Consider the following 8,275-nt stretch of genomic DNA (forward strand, 5'->3'; position numbering starts at 1 on the left):
ACCCCCCACCGACCCAAAGCTGGCCCAGAGGGGCTGACCTGGGCCTCCCAGGCTGCCCACGTGGGACAGAAAGGGGAACAGGTACCTGAGTGACACAGTCTGGTTATGTGTAACATAGGTTAAGGAAAGTGTGTATGCTGGCCATAGGTGAATGACATGTACGTGCGTGGTAGATGTGTTGCACGTGGTATGGATATACTGAGTATGTGTAAATGATGTAAGACGTGTGACTACGTGGATTATGTGCAGCTGGTTTAGCCATGAGGTGTGTGAGTAAGCCATCTACTTGGGCTGTATGTACAGATGTCTGCATGTGAACATGCAGTGTGGACACAGGTTATATGCAGTGTGTACTCACAGTTGTGTGTGCTGGTCTGTAAGTGCCACTAAGCAGGGATCAAGTCTGTCATGCTAACTGCTATGCCCCCAGCACCTAGACAGGTGCCTGGCTGGGCGGGTAGATATTGATTATATAAATGTGGGATGAAATCATATCTATATGGTGGATGCAGGTATTAAAGAAAGGAGCATATGGAGTCCGCATAACTGTGCTGTGTGTGTGTGACTTGTCTCTGTTGTATAAGTATGGAAGTATGAGCAGTGGAATTGCTTCAAAGGCCTGAACTGTGAGGTCACACAGACCTGTGCTCCACTCTTGCCTCTTCCACTTACAGATTTTGTGACCTTGGGCAAGTCACTTAACCTCTCTGAGCCTATTCTCATCTATAAAATGGATAATAATAGTCACAAGTAATATTTATTGAGCACTTACTATATGCCTGGTATTGTGCTGTATGCTTCTCAACAATTATTATCTTACTGACTTTTCACAGTAACCCTTGAAGTAAGGACGACTATTGCCCCCACTTTACAGATGGGAAAACTGAAGCTCTCAGAGGTTAGATAGCGGGGAAGCCAGGATTCCAACCGAAGCATTCTGGCTGGAGCGTGAGCTTTTAACTGCTAGGCTAAACAGATAGTACCTGTTGCAGAGAGTTGCCTTAAGGATTGAATAAAATAATCCAAGTTAAGCACCTATGACTGTGTCTGGCACATAGCAAGTACTCTGTAAGTGTTTTGTTATTATTTGCAAATGGTACATGTAAATGGGATGTATCAAATAGGTATAGGGGAATATGAGGGAGGTGTCCACATAGTATATCTGTATGAGAGAGGCATGTGTAGGTGTGTTTGTGGGTGTGTAGAGTGTAAGAACACATTTACTCTAGATTTATGGTACACATACTCGGGTATATGCTTATGTGATATATGTTACGTAATGAACACAAGACATGTAAATAAATATAGTACAATGCACGGTATTGACAAGTGTCTTATGAAATTAGAAGAAACATAGACTCAAGGTATGTGATATGTATGACCCTACATAGGGCTCTGTACTTGTGAATTGAAGAATACATGTAAATGAGGGTGATGATAGGTATCTCAGGTGCAGGCATGGCCATACATGTGCACACAGCATAGCACGTTTGTGTGTGTATAGAGGAGATACATATAATAGATAGAGATATACATGTAGCGGATATATATACTGTTACGTACACAGCGCATTGCATGTGGTCTGGTCTGGTAGGTGCACATGTATGTGAAGGGCTTATGCGTGGGGTGTATACAGGCACATTGGTGTAAATGGTATATATGTTTGTATAATGCATATACTTGGGGGTGTATTGCAAGTCCTTTTGAAACATATATATTTGTTTGTGATTCATGTCCTATGTGTCTTTGCTCAAATGTCACTTCATTTAAAATATCCATAACCACTTTATTTACTTATTCAAATTTTTATTTAAATTCCAGGTAACATACAGTGCAATATTGGTTTCAAGAGTAGAATTCAGTAGTTCACCACTTACCTACAGACACCCAGTGCTCATCATCACTACCGCCCTCCTTAATGCTTGTCACCCGTCTAGCCCATCCTCACCCACCTCCCTCCCTTAACCTTCAGTTTGTTCTCTCTTATGGCTTGTTTCCTTCCCTCTCTTCTTTTCCCTGCCTATGTGTTCATCTATTTTGTTTCTTAAATTCCACAGGTGAGAGAAATCATGTGACATTTGTCTTTCTCTGACTTACTTCGTTTGGCATAATACACTGTTATGTCATCCATGTCATTGCAAATGGCAAGATTTCATTCATGTTGATGGCTGAATAATATTCCATTGTGTATATATACCACTTCTTTATTCGTCATTCATTATTCATTTATTGTTCAATGGACATTTGGGCTCTTTCCATACATAGTTTGGCTATTGTTGATAATGCTGCTATAAACACCCAGGTGCATGTACCCCTTTGAATCTGTATTGTTGTATCCTTTGGGTAAATACCTAGTAGTGCAATTGCTGGGTCATAGGGTAGTTCTATTTTTAACTTTTTGGGGAATCTCCACACTGTTTTCCAGAGCGGCTGCACCAGTTTGCATTCCCACCAACAGTGCAAGAGGGTCCCCTGTCTCCGCATCCCCCTCACCATCTGTTGTTTCCTGTGTTGTTAATTTTAGCCATTCTGGCAGGTGTGAGGTGGTATCTCATCTCATAACGACCCTATTTAATAAACCTGGGGCGCCTGGGTGGTTCAGTCCATTAAGCATCTGACTTCAGCTCAGGTCATGATCTCATGGTTTGTGGGTTCGAGCCCCGCGTTGTGCTCTGTGCTGACAGCTCAGAGCCTGGAGCCTCTGCTTTGGATTCTGTGTCTCCCTCTCTCTTTCTCCCTTCCCCCTCTCGTGTGCGCCCTCCCTCCCTCTCTCAAAAATAAACATTAAACATTTTTAAATAGACCTAATTTTCCATACCAGCCAGTCCCTTCTTTATTTTTGTCTAAAAAAGTATCACTTTTACATAGACTGTGTGATTCGGGAATTCATGGTGTTGTTTTTCTCCCTCTCTAGACCGTAAGCCTCAGGAGGCCAAGGGCTTTCCTCAGCTGGGTTCACCGCTGAATCCCCAGTGCCCAGCGCAGGGCCCAGCAGGTTGGAGATCGGGAGTCGACAAGCGGATGCCTGCGCGCTGCAGTGCAGCCGCGTTAGGGCGCGCGCAGGACGGAGCGGACACCTCGGCGCAGAGCACAGCCTGGCGATTGAAACCTAGGTTGCGCGGCCTGTGTGCGCACGCACTCGCGGGCTGAAGCCGTGCGCGGTGCACGTGGTGCACGTGTGATTGANACATTAAACCCATGAAAGCGAGCCGCTGGAAGCCCACCTTGCAGTCCCCGCCTCCTCCGGTTTGCTTGCCCCGCTAAAAAACCAACCTTGTGCGGCAGTCCCTCGAGAAGAAAACGTACATAAGTGAAACCCAGGTTGCAGCGGGGAACGCTTTACCTAATGAAGGAAACTTGCAGGGGTAGCTTGGGCAACACTCCTTTGTGCAAATGGGGGCTGCCCAGGCTTGGAGCCCGAAGGAGACCCTCTTCTGGGTGGAACTTTGCAGGCACCAGTGCGGATGGGGGAAGCTGAAGGAAGGAGGAAGCTGTGCTCAGGGTCATCAACCACCAAAACTGTATCAAGCAGACTTTACAAATCCAGAGTCTTTCTCCCTGTGCTTAGAAGTATGGCCATTTTTGTGTTTGTTCACTGTAAAAGTGATCCAATGAACGCCGCTACTGGGTGTATCTTTTTGAACCGGCTTTATGCTTGTTATTCATTTGACCCTCACATCCCCTCTGAAGGAGGGCATGAGTTAACTGAGGCCCAGAGGTACAGAGCCTTGCCCAAGCAAGTTGGGGAAGGTTGGAGGTGGGGGTGGGGTGCCCCTGGTCTGTTTTATCTGTTAATCCCAGCAACTTTGGCACTGTAATTTTGGGTGGGGATGTATTTGCTGGAGGGTTAAGATCTAATCAAGGCAGGAAAAAGTAAGGGATTAGCAACCCCACCCCATTCCAGCCCACCCCAGCCCAGCCCACAGCACTGAGCTTTGCCCTCCAGACTTGGACTATGCTCTTGCCTTGTTGGGAAGGAAAAGGTGGAATCGTCACCATTTCCATAGGAGCCCAGAGAGGTTAAGTGACTTTCACCAGGTCACACAGCAAAATGGCTATGAAGCAGAGGCCGTCTATCACAGCCAGAACTCTCCTTCCAGGGAGAATCCCCTCCCTGAATCCTGACATTTTGGGGACCTGTCTTGGGGTGCACCACTGGGCCAGGAGATTCTGATTACCGAGAAACGGCCTTCCCTCCACCCCTGCCCCCGCCCAGCCCTGGAACCCTACACCGGGGGTAATTGAGATCAGATGCGGCTGTGACCCAAGGAATGCTCCCCAGGAACCTGGAAGCATTTATTGTCTGGAAGAGAATCCAGGGCCCGCTCTGGGCTGCCCTCCCTCCCTGGCTGTCTCCTCCCCAGGCGGCCAAAGGTGGATAGGGGCCCTGAGGAGCCTCTGGTGCTGCCCGGGGGTTAGTGTAGCTGGCCTTGATGAATACAACTGCTGAAAGCACCTTCCTGGCTTCCTCCTTCCTGGGGATACAGTTACAGGGGGCCAGACTTCCTGCCCAGCCCGCCCAGCTTCACAGTGCGGATCTGCAGGCCCTTCAGGCAGGCAGCTCCACCCCCCACCCCCAGCTGGGTCGCTGGCGGCCCCCTCTCATTCAGAGTGCAGCTCAAATGTCACCTCCTCAGGGAGGCCCTCCCTGACCACCCTATAGGAGCCAGCCCACCTACTGGCAGATTCTCACTCCCACTCTTTAATTTTCTTTGCATCACTTATCTCTAGCTGGTTGCTTCATCTGTTTTCTTTAAAAAAATTTTTTTTAATGTTTTATTTATTTTTGAGAGAGAGAGTGTGTGTGAGCAGGGGAGGGTCAGAGAGAGAAGGAGACATAGAATCTGAAACAGGCTCCAGGCTCTGAGCTAGTTGTCAGCACAGAGCCCGACGCGGGGCTCGAACCCACCAACCATGACATCATGACCTGAGCCGAAGGCGGCCACTTAACTGACTGAGCCACCCGGGCGCCCCACTTCATCTGTTTTCTTAAAATAATGTTTATGTCCTGCACACAGACCCCTGCCTCCCCGAATGTGAGCTGTGTGAGGGCAGGGACTTTGTCTTGTCCACTGCTGTTATCCCAGGGCCTGAAACCATGCCTGGCACATAGTAGATGCTCAGTAAATATGAACAAAGCAAGAATGAGGCCCTACCTTAAGCCTCTTAACTTTTTAAAAAAATTTTTTAAATGTTTTTATTTCTGAAAGAGAGAGAGAAACAACGTGAGCAGGGGAGGGTCAGAGAGAGAGGGAGATATAGAATCCGAAGCAGGCTCCAGGCTCTGAGCCAGCTATCAGCACAGAGCCCGACGCAGGGCTCGAACCCATGAACCATATGATCATGACCTGAGCCGAAGTTGGACGCTTAACCGATCAAGCCACCTGGGCGTCCCTAAGCCTCTGAACTTTTAACTTGACCTTGGATTTCTGCTCTGAGCTGAATTTATCATCCCAGATCTCCACCCTCTGGTTTGTCTGGGATTCTCCACACTGATTCCACATCTCTGGCACAAAACTCATTTCTAGGGTGCCTGGGTGGCTCAGTCAGTTAAGCATCTGACTCTTGACTTGAGCTTGAGTCATGATCTCACAGTTCGTGAGTTCAAGACCTGAATCAGGCTCTGCACTGACAGTGCGGAGCCTGCTGAGATTCTCTCTTTCCATCTATCTGTGACCCTCCCCTAGGCTCTCTCTTTCTCAAGATAAATAAACTTAAAAAATGATTTAAACTCCAATTTCTGATGCTCACTCTCCTGCCTGGATTTTATTGCTTCAGGCTCTCATCTGGGAGCTCAGGGCTGACTTCTGACCTCACATCTTTGATCTTCTCCCCTGGCTCTGTGGTGTGACTTTGGGCAAGTCTCTTGCCCTTCCTGACCCAGCAAACTTCTTTAAACAGAAGATTGTATGAGAAGCCCGGTATATGAGACCGATAAAAAGGTCAAAAGGCAGGAAGGGGGCCCGATCCCTGAGTACCTTGGCTTCCATGTCCCCAGCACACGTTTGCAGATCCCTATAGCTTTGGAGAACATGGTTTGAAAACCTCAGGTTCGACGATTTCTCACTCTCTCTTAGGTCTGTAATTCCACGATGCCATTACTTAGCTGTCCAGTCTTAAGCGCTCACTTGGTCATTCATGTACTTGTCCATCAAACATTAACGGGCCACAGTGGTATGCCCTAATCCCTGCTCTCCAATGTCCTGTGTCCAGTTTCTGGTCCCCTGCCCTCATTCAGTAAGCAGTCCAGGAGCGCAGCTCATGTGTCACAGTCATGAAATCTCAGAGAACTTGGGCAGGGCTGTCGCTGGCTGATTTGCGTGAAGGAAAAGACAGTCCCTTTCGGGCAGATGCGCCCTTACCGGACGCAAGTTGACCAGCAGATAGTGCCCTTGAATGAAGAAAAAGATGACTCTGCTTCTGGCAGACAACACCCCACATTTGAGCGCAGGCTGATTAGATCTCAGGCCCCTTGTGCAGTGCATAAACTTCACGGTGGCTCCACGGGTGTGCGATCTGTGTTTGGTTTAATGATCTACTGACATCGTCTTTAAATTTTCAGTAATATTTAAACGAGGGGCTCCACATTTTCATTTTGCACTGCATCCCACAAATTGTGTAACTAGTCCTGATTCTACACAAAGTCCCTGTTAGATAATAGTAGCCCCCATTCCAAGGGGAAAACAAAGACCCAGGGAGATGAACTATCTGCTAGTGTGGCTTGGTGAAGCTTGGGCCTTGGCCATGCAGAGCCTGGTCTGCCGGCTCCCAGCTGGGTGAGGCTGGACATACTCTGCTATGGGGACATCGGGCATGGTCCCCACCCAGAGGGGCTCAGGAGCAGCAGGAGAGATGTGTGTGGGTGTACTTAGAGCATGAGGTCTTCAGAGCAGGAGGAAGTGCCGTTGGCTTGTTGGAAGTGCCTATAGCTACAGCAAGTGCTTGGTGGCTGAGGTGTGAGACAGTGCAGAGGACGGAGTCACTCTTTCCACCAGGGGCTTTGGAAAAGCCTTCTCAGAGGAGGTGACAGGGGACCTGACATTAAGGGATAAGAGGGTTTGAATTAGGAGGGGTGGGGAGGGGCATTCCCAAGGGCAAGTCCAGCCTGGGCTGAAAGAGTGAAAGTGTGTGGTCTGGGTGGGAGAAGGCACCAGAAAGGTAGGGAGTGGAAGGCCTTGAACACCAGGGTGAGGGGTCTGAACTTCATTCTCTGTGTGGGCTTGGGAGGGTCCCCCAACGAGAGCAGATCTGTATGAACCTGTTCTCTATGCCATACATGAGGCACTTGGGATTTTGTAAAAAGAAAAAAAGATGTTGCCTTTAAAAATATGTTTGAAAGTCACAGCTATTGGGGGTGGAAGTCCAGAGAAGCAGTTCAAAATCCCTCTGTCAGCTTCCGGCTCCCATGCAGGGCTTGTACTCTTCACAGGATAAAAGCTGAGATGGGCAGGAGTTGGCTCTGGATCAGAGACAGTATCTAGAACTCAGGACACCTGCCTCCCAGATCGGGGGTCTTTGGATGCTGCACCTGCAGGAACTCACATATATAGGCCCCTGGGTGAAGCCCTTGGTCCACTTTCCCAGGTCTCCCCAATGTGCCTGCGTCTCCAGCCCAGAAATGCTCCTTTCTTCCTCCTTCAGGGAGCTTTTCTCGAAAAAGGCGGCCTATGCTGCCACCTGGTGGCAACTCTGTAGTAGGTGCAGTGCCATCTCCCTGCTCTGAAGCTTGCAGGCTGTTCTGGTCCAGACAAAGGGCCCTGTGCCCTGGGGGTGGGGCAGCCCTGTCTTTCAGGACTCTAGGACCATTCATGGTGGTATAACCCACCCCAAATCTGTTCTTTGTCTTACCCCTTCTCAAGGACTTGGCGCCCTAACTGATCTTGAAGCCTGGGTGTTACCCTTGGCTCCTCCCACTCACTTATTTATTCCCTAAATCCAACCTGTCCCCAGGTCCTGTCAAGTCTACCTTTTAGGGTGCCTGGGTGGCTCAGTTGGTCAAGCATCTGACTTCAGCTTAGCTCAAGATCTCACTGTTTGTGAGTTCAAGCCCCACCTCAGGCTCTCTGCTGTCAGCATGGAGCCTGCTTCAGATCCTCTGTTGCCCTCTCTCTCTGTCCTTCCCCTGCTCCTGTGCTCGCTCACTCTCTCTCTCTTTCTCTCTCTCTCTCAAAAAAAAAATCAATAAAAATTTTAAAAACTTTGCCTTTTAGGTAGACCTGGAACGTATCCATTGCTCTCTATCCCCAAGACCGAGGCTCAGGTCCAGCCACGACTG

Source organism: Crocuta crocuta, unplaced genomic scaffold (genome assembly GCF_008692635.1).
Source record: "Crocuta crocuta isolate KB4526 unplaced genomic scaffold, BGI_CrCroc_1.0 scaffold95, whole genome shotgun sequence".
NCBI classification, from domain to species: Eukaryota; Metazoa; Chordata; class Mammalia; order Carnivora; family Hyaenidae; genus Crocuta; species Crocuta crocuta.